A 14,883-nucleotide genomic window follows, 5' to 3' on the forward strand; every position below is an offset into this window, starting at 1 on the left:
CTTCCTCAAAGACTTTTAATAGATTTGTCAGGCACAACCTCCTTTAATGAAGCTTTCATTTGCGTATAACATAAGGGAATAATAAACATTTGGCCTACCTGGTAGTGAAAAGGGTTAGCAATACCTAGGTACAGTGAGCCTCACCATTCAAATGCTTTTGTGTAGTGTCTGTACCTGTTGAATACAAACTGGACAGAATATTTTAAAAACAAAGACCTGAGAGTTTTTGGACACCAGTGCAAATACTGCAAAAAGACTGCAATCATAAGTTGTAGAATAATAGCTTGGGTCTGCACATTTCAGTTGACAGGTAGTCACACAGATTGCATGCATGTGAAGATTATATATTCCGCAGGTAGGGATTATGTTCCTTTCTGTCACAAGTACACTAAAATTGGAATGATACATCAAAGATCAGCATGGCCCCTGCAAAGATATGATATACAAATGTGTGAAGCAGTTTAATTTTGGGTTGTGTGTGGTACAGAGGTACTGTCACAATCTCTGGGCTAGGGAGTCAAGTTTCAAGTCCCACCTGCCCCAGAGATTGTCATAAATATCTAAACAGATTGATTACACAACAAGCTCTTCATGTATGGTTATTTTAAAGGGTTAATATTAATCTGTACTAGACCATCTACAACAGTGATGGAAACTTACATGATAACAGTGTACTTAAAGATAATTCCATCTGAATGTTTGGACTAAGCCTTGTGCTGTATATGATCAGAAGGCAATGTTCAATGATAAGTGAATATTGTCAACAGTAGAGAGATTGCAGGAGGCAATAAAGCCAAGTCAAGGGCACAACAATATAAAAATGGTATTTCCCCAGATGACCATTCCTGGCACTTTGTAGTATTCGCCACATCTGTCAGTATGTTGCTAGATACGATTTGTTTCAGGTGGTTACTATCACCTTTGGTTTTGCCTTATTTCAGACCTATGTAATGATTACTGGTAGATAATAAACCATTATAGAGTGCCCACAGCATAGCCTTAGTTGTTAGATAACAAGAAGGTACACTGCATGATAGCAACAAGTACTACTACAATTGGTCAGGCAAAATTATTAGGACATTGAGGAGCTGCTTCCTCAGAAGGTTAAAACAGAACTTCCTGATCCCAATGACTTCACTCATTCTACTGGTATCATACACACTCAAAGTACCAAGAATATTAACCTATTCTGAACCATTACCTTCAAAAGCAAGGAACCAGAAGAATGACAACTGAGATCTGCATGTAATGTTGACTTTTCTTTTAAAGGCATTGGACAACAGAGTCATAGAGTCATAGAGATGTACAGCATGGAAACAGATCCTTTGGTCCAACCCGTCCATGCCAACCAGATATCCCAATCCAATCTAGTCCCACCTGCCAGCAACTGGCCCATATCCCCTCAAACTCTTCCTATTCATATACCCATCCAAATGCCTCTTAAATGTTTCAATTGTACCAGCCTCCACCACATCCTCTGATAGCTCATTTCATGCACGTACCACCCTCTGTGTGAAAAGGTTGCCCCTCAGGTCTCATTTATATCTTTCCCCTCTCACCCTAAACCTATGCCCTCTAGTTCTGGACTATCCAATCCCAGGGAAAAGACTTTGCCTATTTATCCTATCCATGCCCCTCATAATGTTGTAAACCTCGATAAGGTCATCCCTCAGCCTCTGACGCTCCAGGGAAAACAGCCCCAGCCTGTTCAGCCTCTCCCTTGTAGCTCAGATCCTCTAACCCTGGCAACATCCTTGTAAATCTTTTCTGAACCCTTTCAAGATTCACGACATCTTTCCGATATGAAGTAGACCAGAATTGCACGCAATATTCCTACAGTGGCCTAACCAATATCCTGTACAGCTGCAACATGACCTCCCAACTCCTGTACTCAATACTCAGACCAATAATAGAAAGCATACCAAACACCTTCTTCAAAATCCTATCTCCCTGCGACTCCACTTTCAAGGAGCTATGAACCTGCACTCCAAGGTTTCTTTGTTCAGCAACAATCCCTAGGACCTTACCATTAAGTGTATAAGTCCTGCTAAGATTTGCTTTCCCAAAATGCAGCACCTCGCATTTATCTGAATTAACTCCATCTGCCACTTCTCAGCACATTGGCCCATCTGCCACTTCTCAGCCCTTAAACATTGGCAACACGTTTGCCAACCTCCAGTCTTCCAGCACCTCACCTTTGACTATCGATGATACAAATATCTCAGCAAGAGGCCCAGCAATCACTTCTCTAGCTTCCCACAGAGTTCTCGGGTACACCTGATCAGGTCCTGTGGATTTATCCACCTTTAACCATTTCAAGACATCCAGCACTTCCTCCTTTGTAATCTGGACATTCTGCAAGATGTCACCATCTATTTCCCTACAGTCTATATCTTCCATATCCTTTTCCACAGTAAATACTGATGCAAAATATTCATTTAGTATCTCTCCCATTTTCTGTGGCTCCACACAAAGGCCGCTTTGCTGATCTTTGAGGGGCCCTATTCTCTCCCTAGTTACCCTTTTGTCCTTAATATATTTGTAAAACCCCTTTGGATTCTCCTTAATTCTATTTGCCAAAGCTAGTTCATGTCCCCGTTTTGCCCTCTGATTTCCCTCTTAAAGTATACTCCTACTTTCCTTAATACTGAAAGGCATTCATTCAAAGCGATGTTACGCTAAGGTGATGCATTACATTACATGTAGGCAGGCTTCACAGCTCTGGCTGAGCACTTTGGAAACCAGGATTAATACCAGACTGGACCTTTGGTACAGTGTGTAGTGTATAACCTCCTTAAATGTTCTCAAATCACTTGTCAGTCAACATTCCACCTGTCATCTGACTGATACTGGCCTATTTTTATCATCACACATCCAAATCAATTTTGCAACAATATGTAACTGGCAGCATAGCTGAAATGTTAAATGTTGATTCTCAAGTGACATGGAATCCTACATTGCATCGATTCCCTTGTGTGATCATTTCAGACAAAGATTTTGTATAAGCAGGTGATTTACAAGGTTCCTCGATGATGTTGAGCTGGTTCAACAAAACCAAACAATTCTATTTAACTAGAGCACTTGGGACTTGACTTATCAAAGGCCTAGGCAGATATTTTGCAGCATGCCTAGCTCATTTCTGTTGATGGAAGGGTTTTTTTTTAATCGAAGTGATCTGTTGACCACCAGCTATTACTGTCTGGTGGTAATTGGATAGGAAACACATATAATATGTGCACTTTGTACATGCCAGTTAGTCAAGAGTTTTGAGTTTGCTTACACTAATGTATTTTTCACTCAGTTCTCTTCTGTCAGATTTTATCAGCCGATTGCTTCCCAACTAATTTTAGCAGATTCAGAAATTTGAGTCAGAAATTTGCTTTTTTTTGTGTCTTGCAGGGCGTCATTCAAAAGTTTGAACAGCAGCACAGGGATACTGTTTAGAAAGTTAATTTTAGCATATGAACTTATTTTATCCTGAATAAATTAGAATTGCGATTATAAACCTATCATTGCTCGTAAAATAGTACTTTGCTCAATCAGTCCAACTCAGCAAGTAATTGTTCGAGAGCAGAGAGATTCCTGAAGGGTTATAATGGTGCAGGTAAGATGACTTGCTAGATAGCTTATCTCATTTGGTGGAATTATTGAAGGGTTTCCTCTTCACAGATGGTTAGCCACGTGATAGTGTCTCTGTGATTGATTGCCAGCTGAAATTTTAAAAGCTTCTTGAAAGCTTTCTTGTTTGCAAAATGCTTATGATTAACAGGCATCTTCTGTTATTTTGTCTCAGTTGTTAAGCTCTTTTAAATGTAGCACTGGGTTAATATCTCTGTTAAGTTGAAGAAAGGAAATTTGTCAGAAATTCTATCAACAAAATCTTATAAACCTTAAACAGGTAATAGGAAACTAAGTATGACATACAGCGATTAAGGAGGGAGTGGGCCGATTAAAGGTATTGGTCTTATGAAGTATCTTAAAAGAAGAAAGCAGAGCAAGAAGACAGAAGTTGGGATAGGGAACTCCAAAGCTTTGGAGCTAGGCAATGGAACACACAGCCATCTATGGTGGAGCAATGATGATTGGGAATGGACAAAAGGCCAGATAGAGAGGAGCATAGAGACTGCAGATAACAAGAAATTGAAGATGATAACAGTTAGGGGCTAGGACATGGAATTGAATATCTACAGCTAGAGAGTCATTTTGCTCAACTTTTGAAAAGGCTGCTGGATGGAGATAGAAGTGTGTGGATGGTCTTAACAAGCAGAAATTAAGACTCTGCTCCTTAATTGAAAGGAGACCTGCCTTGCTGCCAGAATGCAATGGTAAGTGACAAGGAATGTTAATAGTGATTGGACCTGGCTAAGTCCCAGGTTTTAAGTCATCAGGAGGGATCTGGCACATTCAGTTGGTGAATTGGGGATAGGGCTATTCAGAGGACAGGCAGGCAAGAACAAAACGTACTCGAGGTAAACTGCCAATCCCCAGCCCATGTTAAAAAGGATCTGCTATCTGCCTCTCTCAACTTCTCTCACCTTTTGATCAACTCTGGTGATAAAATAATGTTCATACTTTCACCTACCTGCATCACCCAATGTATTGTGGAACTTGAGGCAGATGAAGATCATTAAGAGCCCCCAGTAGGCATAGAGAATGACTCACCATCTCCTGAATTACAGGGCTAGTTCAGGGATTAGATACCTGTTAGTGAGTTTTGAGAAGATTTGTAGCTCAGGTTGGCACTTCGGATGCAAGCTTGCTTGCTGAGCTGGAAGATACCGGTCATATTTCATGTGCATACCCACCATTAAAAACATGCTTTTGTGGAGGGGAACCATATAATAGTCCCTGGTTGTTTGATTGGAGTCAATGAAGGTCAACAATTGCAAAGATTTGAGAGGAACAGGAACAGGAACATGAATTTCTGCAAGTTAAAATGCAGATGTCAGATAAACTCAAGTTTATGGTCATCATGGAGTGCATTGAAATAGTCATGTTTAAGGATGACAATGTAGAGGCATTGCGTGCTTTCTTGATGGTAGCATTGATGTGAATGGACCAGGACAGATTGTTAGTGATATTTACTCTTAGGAACTTGAAAGTCTCAATCATTTCCATCATAGCATCATTGATACAGACAGGAATATGTCCTCCACGGCAGTTTTTGAAGTCTATGAATGGCTCTTTATTCTATTGACATTGAGGGAAAGATTGTTGCCTTGACACCAGGTCAATCAGCTGTCTATCTTTTTCCTGTACATTGCCTTGTCATTGTTTGAAACCAGACAAACTACAGTGATGTCTTCAGCAAATTTGTAAACTGAATAGAATTAGAGCTGAATTTGGCCACACTGTCATTACTGTATAAGGCGTATCATAAGGGGTTGAGTGCTAAGCCTTGCAGAGCATTGGTGTTGAGAATCATCTTTGAGAAGGTGCTGTCGCCTATACTTACTGATTGCAATCTTCAGGTCCAGGATCCAGTTGAAAAAGGGACAGCAGTGTCCTAGGTCTTGGAGTGTGGAGATGAGTTTGTTGGATTTATGATGCTGAAGGCCGAACTAAAGTCAATAAATAGGAATCTGACATAAGTGTCTTTGTTATCCAGATGTTCCAGGGATGAGCATTAGGCCAGGGTGATAGCATTTGCCATGGACTTATTTCATTCATTCTTCTTACTGCATTTAAGATCTGTCTGAACTGTATCATTGTGACTTTTCTTTTCCTTTCCTTTTTTTTGAAGAAAATTGGCAGCGTGTGAATATATTAGGTCACTAACTAACATGGTAATCAACTGTCAAATTAAACTTATGATCTATCAAGCAAGATTTCACTTTGAGCGTTGACTCATCCATTTTTGCCACCAGCTGCCATCATACTAGCATGTATATGGGACATCGGAAGGGACCAGGTGTAGACCAGAGGTAACAGTGCAGAGTCAAGGACAGAAGCCATTACAACTGCTTCTCTGGCTCCAGTTAGATGGATAGAAATGGAGTCAGCTGGAAACTGCTACAATTTCTGAAGAAGAATCATGAGCCAGCTATACCACTGACTCTGGACACGCTGAGAAGGGAGGAGGATGGAAAGTTAACCATTCACAGTTACATAGTATATTATTTGTGATTTTGTTCAGGGCTATTTTGGTACCGTGGGAAGGAAGGAAACCCAACTGGAGGGAATTAATCTTGAAGTTCAGAAAGGAAAGTGAGGAAGAATAGATGGTAGTTGGAAAAGGACAGAAGAGTCAAGGGTTGCTCTTTTTGAGGAGGGAGTAATGACAGAAAATTTAAAGAAGGAAGAAACTTAAAAAGTGAAAACTGTTCATGATCTCTACTAACATGGAGGCCAGGAGAGAAGTTGGTTTAATGGGAATGGTGGTTTTGAGGAAGCAGAGAAGGCATGACAGGAGCTAGGAGAGAAACTAAAGATAGGAGGTTGGAACAAGAGTAAGGAGGAATATTAAAGGGAGGTTGGCCAGGTGCGTTAGTGCTATGGTGGAATAAGACAAAGGCAATGTTCAGACAGTCTCAATCCTAACAATTAAAATGTTTTAATTTCTCCATTTTTGGAGGGGAGGGTGGAGAGGTTGGGGAAAGGAGTTTAACATAGTCTGCATGAGAAAAAAAAAGTGCATTATCTGTACATTCTAGGAATGTCCTAAATTCGTGGTCATTTTCAACAGATGAAAGGCTTAACAACATTTTACAGGGTCTGGCCAGATCAAGGATGAATATCTAAACCCAGTTGTGTCCATTTTCTTTCAAAGCTAAATCCTTTGAACTCAAGTGAATGAACAAAAAAAGGACTGTAATGGGGGAGAAAGGTCAGATTGAGGAGGGTGGGGGGGGGGAGCAGTGGCTGTTGGGGAGATAGGAAGATAGAATAAGGTAGGGTCGGGCATGCTGATGTGTTACAAGGACATGAACAGAGTGCCTTATCTTGAGGCCAAAATGTCACTGGAGGGTGTGGGGTAGAATTTTGAATACAGGTTTGGGAATTTACAATTAGAGAGATTATAGGGAGCAACAATGTTTAATAAACAGAACAGAGAGAAAATGATGAGTTAAGATGGTGGTTGAAATCACCAAGGATGAGAAGTCATTTTGCCCAGAGGCTGAGTGAGGATAGTCTGACTCAAAGAGTATAGAAGAGGTCCTTCATCTCATGGGTCAATGCAAACTCAATCCACATTAATCCCACTTTCCAACACTTGGTCCATAGCCTTGAACATTACAGCATTTCAAATACACATCCACATTATGTCCCTCATTATTGACCCTTCAACTAAGGGAAACAATTACTACCTATCCAGCCTGTCCGTATCCCTCATAATTATAGGGTTCTTGTGGCACAGTGAGCCTGCCCCTACTTCTGAGTCAGGGTGCCTGAGTTCATGTCACACCTGCTCCAGGAGGTGTGTAATAATATCTGAATAGATTGATTAAGAAAATATCTCTCTCGTAATCTTATACACCTCATTCAGGTATTCCTTCAGCCCCTCTCCTCTAAAGAAAACAATCCAAGCTTGATCAGCCACTCTTCATAGCTCCAATAAAAACCATAATCCAGGCAACACTCTGGAAAATCTACTCTGCACCTGCTCTAGTGTAACTATATTTTTTCTATAGTGTGACGACCAGAACTGCACACAGGACTCTAGTTATGATATAATGGAAATTTTGTACAATTCCAACATAACTTCTCTGCTCTTATAATCTAGACCATGGCTGGGGCAAGTGTCTTATATGCCTTTGTAACCATCCTAATAATCTGTCCTGCCACCTTCAGAGATTTGTTGACAAGTACCCCAATATTTTTCTGCTCCACTGAGCTTCCAAGTGTACTACCATTCATTGAGTCCTCCCTCGTTTTGTCACTTTTTCCAAGGAGTAGTACCCACAATTTACAGGATTAAATTCTATCTGCCATGGATCTGCTGATTTGACCAGCCTACCTACAGCTTCCACTAAGTAATAAAGAAATATCAGTGATCACATTTTTTTTGCACTTGGGAGGATGGTACAGAATGTGAATTGTTACAGAGAGAGTCTGTGTTGAAATAAAACCAATGCTCAAAGAATGATAAATTGTTGGAGGAATAGGGAATCCGGTGATAAGGAACCATCTAAGCAGTTCTCAATGGGCTGAGTGGTTGATGGTATAGCCAGATGGAGAGGCTTCATAGCAAGGAAAGATGACATCTGCTCAGCCAGGTTTCCATCAAGGCTATTACATTGATGCAATCATCCACAATAATTTACTGGATGGCAAGGTACTTTGTTCACAAAGAATATTTTGAACAGAGAGACATGGAGGGATGGTGAGAGCTGATCCACTGGCAGAGTCCACAAGGTCTGCAGTTGTGGGGGAGGGTGGTGAGTAGGTGAGCTGGAATAGGCAGAAGATTGTCAAGGTTAGCCTCCACAACATGTATTATGTGGGGAAAGTCCTGCCATCTCACTGTGTAATTTCAATGTTTAATATCACAATTGAAATGCAGAGGTGGAGAACCTAATTTTCTGAAAACATTACTCTTGCCTATGATTAATCCTTCCAAATTAATTGGTAATTTACCAAAAAAAAACTAGCTGTGTAAAGCTAAGTCACTGTATGGTGTTAAATAAAGAAGGAATGGTTATTATTCAAATAACAGAATATAAACCTTCAGCAGCAGGTGTATCATTACTCGGTTGCTGTGGAAACAAATTTTATAATCATGAATTCTCAAATTTCCTTACAGCTATTACCTGAACCAACTGTGGGTGTTCAGAATTTAAAAAATGACTTAATAGCCCTTTGCAACATTTAAATATCTACATATATGTCAACTATCAGTGATTGTTTTCAAAAACTCAGTGCAGCAGCAGAGGTTCCTTTACCCCTACAGGTCTGTTTCTCCAATGAATGATGTGCTCAAAACAGGCACCTAGTTCCATTAATGCCGTTGCTAGTGTTCATTATGATTGGGAACTGTATCAATATGTTGTTGGCAGGAAGTTGCTCATGAAGAGGGGATAAGAAAGCATGGATAAGAATGAAAGAAGAAAGGCATGGTAGAGAAAGGGTTAAGAGCAATTCCATTGCAGACAAACAGAGTGAGGACAGGAATGTAGTGAAAACAGGGGACTAAAGTAGAATAGGTAGAGGTGAAAGGGACAAATACCTGGTAATGAAAAATGAGGAAGTGAAAGCAACGCTTGGGGCAGCATGGTAGCTCAGTGGTTTGGTTTGCTACCTTACATTCGATTCCATCCTCAGGCAATTGTCTGTGTGGAGTCAGCACATTTTACTAGTGTCTATGTAGGTTTCCTCTGGGTGCTCTGGTTTCCTTCCATAGTCCAAAGATCTACAGGTTAGGTGGATTTGCCATGTCAAATTTCATGTCATGTCCAGGGATGTGAGGATTAGCTGGATTGGCCAACAGAAATTCAAGGTTATGGTAGAAGTGTGGGTCTGGTTATGAGGCTCTTCGGGGAGTCAGTGTGAGCTCTGTAGACTGAATGACCTGCTTCAATACTATAGGGATTCTATGGCAAAAAAATGAGAGGAACATTCAGAAGGAATTTATAAGAAATTGATGACGATGAATCCAGGAATGCGTGACTGGGAAACAAGAGTATCCATGGCAATGGGAAAGGGGAAATGGAAGGCATCGAAGAGGCGATTAAATGGTAAGGAGCAAACATTTGCTTCAGGAAGGACTGCTCTAATACTAGATGCAAGTTTTAAGGATTAAGAAACAATTGCATCCATTTTAACCCAGCAAATGCTGCACTGTGGGACATTCTCCTGGAAGAGAGGATAGTAAAAGTGCTAGATTTTCTGGCCCATCCCTGTACAGGGAATAATCATAGCCTTGTCCTTCCAATTCTTGTTAAGATGTGGGCAATAGAACCATAAAATTCCTACAATGTGGAAGCAGACCATTCAACCCACTGAGTCCACACTGTTTCCAAACAGTATCTTACCCAGATCTACACTCCTACTCTATAACTCCTACCCTGCATTTCCATTGGCTAACCCACCTAGCCTGCGCACCCCTGGACACCATGGACAATTTAATGTGGTTCATTCACCTAACCTGCACATCTTTGGACGGCTGTGGGAGGAAACCAAAGCATACACAGGGATAATGTGTAAACTCCACATAGACAGTCACCTGAGACTGGAATGGAACCCGAGTCCCTGGTGGTGTGAGGCAGCAGTGCTAACCATTGAGTCACCGTGATGCCCCAGTGACAAATAACAAATAGTGGCAAATAAACATGGCCAGTTAGTCAGGTTTTAAACTGGAGACCACAAGATACAAACATGGATTTGGAGTTGGAAACCAAAATGCAATGGATTGATGTTTTCAGTGACAAGGGTCTGGAAAGAAACAAGACAATCCACCCATGCAAAGAAACAGAGCTAATGTTCTATCTTTTGAATGTTACCTTGTTTCCTCAATAGGCAACTCAGATTGAGGAAAATAACTGTTTAGATTAGATTACTTACAGTGTGGAAACAGGCCCTTCGGCCCAACAAGTCCACACCGACCCACCGAAGCGCAACCCACCAATACCCCTACATATACCCCTTACCTAACACTACGGGCAATTTAGCATGGCCAATTCACCTGACCTGCACATCTTTGGACTGTGGGAGGAAACCGGAGCACCCGGAGGAAACCCACGCAGACACGGGGAGAATGTGCAAACTCCACACAGTCAGTCGCCTGAGGCGGGAATTGAACCCAGGTCCTTGTTTGACAATTATTCTACATTTTCCACCTATAAAATAATTTAATAATTAATACCAGACTTCTTCTCAAAGAAACTTTCCTCAGTCTATGTTTGGAGAATAATTTTTAAAAATTGCAATGATGTGAGAGAAATTCATGATATCCAGGTGACAAGAGGTTCTATTGTTTCAACACCTGGGTTTTGTTAGCCTGGTGGATATTGAGTACACTTGAGCATAAGATGCAGAGACTGTTCATAGAGGTGATGTCATTATTGCACATAGGAGAATAAAATAGACCTGCAAATTGTAATAGTTTTCTTTCGTAACTTGGTATATATTTCCATTTTTGCTACCATTGTCAAGGAATTTGGGATGCTTTCTGCATTAAAATTGTGCAAGAAATTGCCATTGTTTCAGCTGGACTATTCATAAGAATGGTATATATTCTCCCATGAATCTGCCTACTCATTACCTGGAATGTGAAGTGCAGTTTCTTATGTTCACTGCAGTCATTTTCAGTCAAATGAGAGGGTGTGGTTGCTCATCTCTGTAGCAAATAATGAAACAAGTAATTTTCATGAAATCTTTTTTGCAATATTGTCAGTTATTGGTTTCATTCAATTAAAAAGGTGATGAATTTCTGAGGTGATCAATTTCTGAGGTGATCAATTTCTGAGGCAAACAAATACTGTCAAGACCACCAACATTATTGCAAGTGTTGAGGTGGAATGATTAAATGAATTACTCAACACTGGAGTTCACTTCCAGTGTCAAAGAGTTTATTGATGTTACACCAGTAAAAAGAAAATCTCTGGGAGTCCGGAAGCTTCTTCACTGACCAAAGGAAAGACAATCTTTTACATATGCATTTTCAGACCACCTTTGACTATTACGAACCAATCGTATTATTAATCTATTTAATACACAACCAATTAGGATGATCATGTGACTGCATGGTCAATGATGGACAATTCCAGAGCTTGAATGATCTCACAACGTTTACCAAACATCCTTATCACCTATCTTTGGGTTTTCACAATATCTCTTATTCAGCCGCATTGCAATACATTGACTTCTGCATCTGTTATTCAATCCCCCCGCAGTCTAAGGCCATCTGTTCATAGGAATTCAGTTAAATCCCTTAATGTTGATTTGTTGGTTGTATTTAGAATTTCAGTATATGGATATAGGTTTATGTAAAATGCAGAGACAATTGTCTAGAGTCTTAATTATTGTGGAATCAACCTTTTCCATCTAGTCTCTACAGCTAGCAAACTTTGAACAGGTTGGTAAAAGGGGCCTCTATCAAGATTTTTTGAAGGTTTTCTTTATCAAGACAGTTGGCGTTTAAAGCTGACTCTACAGGAATCCAATTAAATCTCTTGATGTTGAATGCATTAAAACTATTAACTCAACTAAAGGTTCTTAACTAATGTGAGTAAAGCTTTTCCCCCTTCTGTTCCAGATTAATAGCAAACTTTAAATTAGCTTACAAGGGTTTCTGTCTGTGTTTCCCGTATCAAAACTGTCTCAGAGTAAGCAGTAACTAGATTTTTGCTTCTTCTTAATAAGACCCTACTGAGTGGGTTCTGAGACACTATTACCTTATCTGGTTATTATGAGTATGATGGTCACAATTCTGACCACGTAAACTATCACTTCAGCTACTCATCTTCTTCTGGCCATTTTTACATCAACATAAAATAGCTGTCCATGGTTTTTAGTTAACTAAGAACCAATGGCAGCTCTAACACTTGCAAATGGAAGGGGAGAGTAAGTATGTCAATAATGAGGGAAATGTTTATGTCTGGGGAGGAATGTAAAGTGGCCACTGTAAACTTTCAGAATTGTAGTAGTGTCCAGATTTAAATTTATTCCTCACAGGTTTTATTTTTGTTTTTAGCTTGAAAGAGATACCCTCACTTTGGCAAGTCCATGTACCTTGGATCAACAATCACTTGCAATGTAATATTTGATACCAAAATCTGCACCAGGATAGCCACTGAGCTGAAGTTATTGTGTTAAGTTGAGAAAGCAATTGTGGATCAACCAGAAACTAAACATGTTTCAAAGCTTCATGTGTAGCAAACCTATGTTCTCAGCATCTTCCTGTACAACAGCAACATGCAGACAACTAACACAAGCAAAGAAAAGCAGGTAAATAGCATCTATCTCCACTGCCTCAGATGAATACTGGGCATTTCCTAACAAGAGATCCCAATAAAAAGTACAAAAATGGGCAGGACCCCCCAACATACCTGCTCTATTGAGTCAGCAGCACTTCTCTTGGTCATATCATGTACGTCAAATTAATGATAGTTGCCCTTCTAAACACCTGCTTTATAGTGAATTGCCTGTTGACACAAGACCAATAAGCCATCCACATCTGCAATATAATGATGTCTGCAAGCTAGACCTTGGCATAACTAAGACTGGAGTCAAGAGTGTGGTGCTGGAAAAGCACAGCAAGTCAGGCAGCATCTGAGGAGCAGGAAAATTGACATTTCAGGCAAAAGCCTATCATTAGGAACCCTTCATCCTGATGAAGGGCTTTTGACCGAAACTTAGATTTTCCTGCTCCTCAGATACTGCCTGACCTGCTGTGCTTTTCTAGCAGAACACTCTCAACTTTCACCTCCAACATCCGCAGTCCTCACTTTTGCATAACCAAGACTGGAGCCAATGCATGGGTAGAAATGCTAAATTGACTGGAGCGTCCAGAGATGGTTGGCCAAGAAGGGCAAAGAAAAAGCAGAAGACAAAGGAAACTATCAGTTGATGGAGGAGAGAATGCAGTAGAAAGGCAAAAACACATTTGCTGCCTTCACTGTAACACTATTCATTGGTGCCGACGATAGTGGGGACCTCCACTCTCAAATTGGCTTCTATAACCACAACAGATGATGTTCATTCAGAAACAACATACACCAAGGCACACCTCATCACCTCAAGAAATATAGTACCTATTATTGTCTTACAATTATTATAAAACATTAGGTTCTAAGTTAATGGTAGACAACTGGTAGACAGGTGAATATCTTCATGAGCCAAGACATTTACCAGTGGAACAAAATTTAAAAGCTTTGTATCTAAATGCAGGAGGCATTCAAAATAAAGTGAATGGACTATTCATGCAGATAGATGTTAACGGGTACAAAATAATTGGATTTAAGGAGATATGGCTGCAGGGCAATCAGAGATGGGAAATGAATATCCCAGGATATTCAGTATTTAGGAAAGACAGGCAAAAAGGAAAAGGTGGTTGAGTGGCAATGCTGATTAAAGAGGAAGTTAACACAATAGTGACAAAGAACATTAACTCTGATAATGTGGAGTCTGTATGGGTTGATTTGAAAAACATCAAGGGCAAAAAACATTCGCGGGTATCATATACAGACCTTCAAACTGCACTGAATTTGGGAATAAGGGAATATCTGTGATCATGGGTGATTTTGATCTGTCATAGTTTGGGCAAATTAAATTAGCCACAATGCTATTGAGGAGGAATTCCCAGAGTGTATATATGGGATAGTTTTCTTGATGAATATATGAAGGAAGCAACTCGACAGCAGGCCATCTTAGACTGGGTACTGTGCAGTGAGAAGGGAATCATTACGAATCTAGCTGTGAGACACCCCTTGGGGATGAGTGACCATAACATGATAAAAAATAATACCAATTTGGAGAGTGAGAGAAGTTGATTCGGAGACTAGGGTGCTGCATCTTAATAAAGGAAACTATGAAACTATGAGGCATGAGTTGGCCTTGATAGATGGGAGAAGAATTACTTAAAAGTGATGACAGTAGACGGCATCGGCAAACATTCAATAACACAAAGGGGAAATGCAACAACTGTTTATGCCTGTCTTGCACAAAATCAAAATAAGTAAGAGGGGCAAACCATGGATAACAAAGGAAATTAGAGAAAGTATCTTATCCAAAGAAGAAGCATACATATTGACCAAGAAATATAATAAGTCTGAGGATTGGGAGCAGTTTCGAATTCAGCAAAGACAGTACATGGGATTGATTAAGAAGGGGGAAATACAATACGAAAGTAAGCTTGCAGGGAACATAAATATTGACACTAAGCGTGTCTATATGTACGTAAAGAGAAAGAGTTTAGTGAAGACAAATGAAGGTCCCCTACAGACA

General features: G+C 40.2%; 1 non-coding gene across 1 annotated transcript; it reads left to right on the forward strand.

The window, feature by feature from the left end:
• Window positions 1-362: 362 nt before the first annotated feature.
• LOC132816998 (U6 spliceosomal RNA) lies at window positions 363-471 on the forward strand. The gene has a single exon (XR_009644837.1). It is a non-coding gene; the product is annotated as a U6 spliceosomal RNA (small nuclear RNA).
• The last annotated feature ends 14,412 nt before the right edge of the window (window positions 472-14,883 follow it).

This window comes from Hemiscyllium ocellatum, chromosome 6 (genome assembly GCF_020745735.1).
Source record: "Hemiscyllium ocellatum isolate sHemOce1 chromosome 6, sHemOce1.pat.X.cur, whole genome shotgun sequence".
Classification (NCBI taxonomy): Eukaryota; Metazoa; Chordata; class Chondrichthyes; order Orectolobiformes; family Hemiscylliidae; genus Hemiscyllium; species Hemiscyllium ocellatum.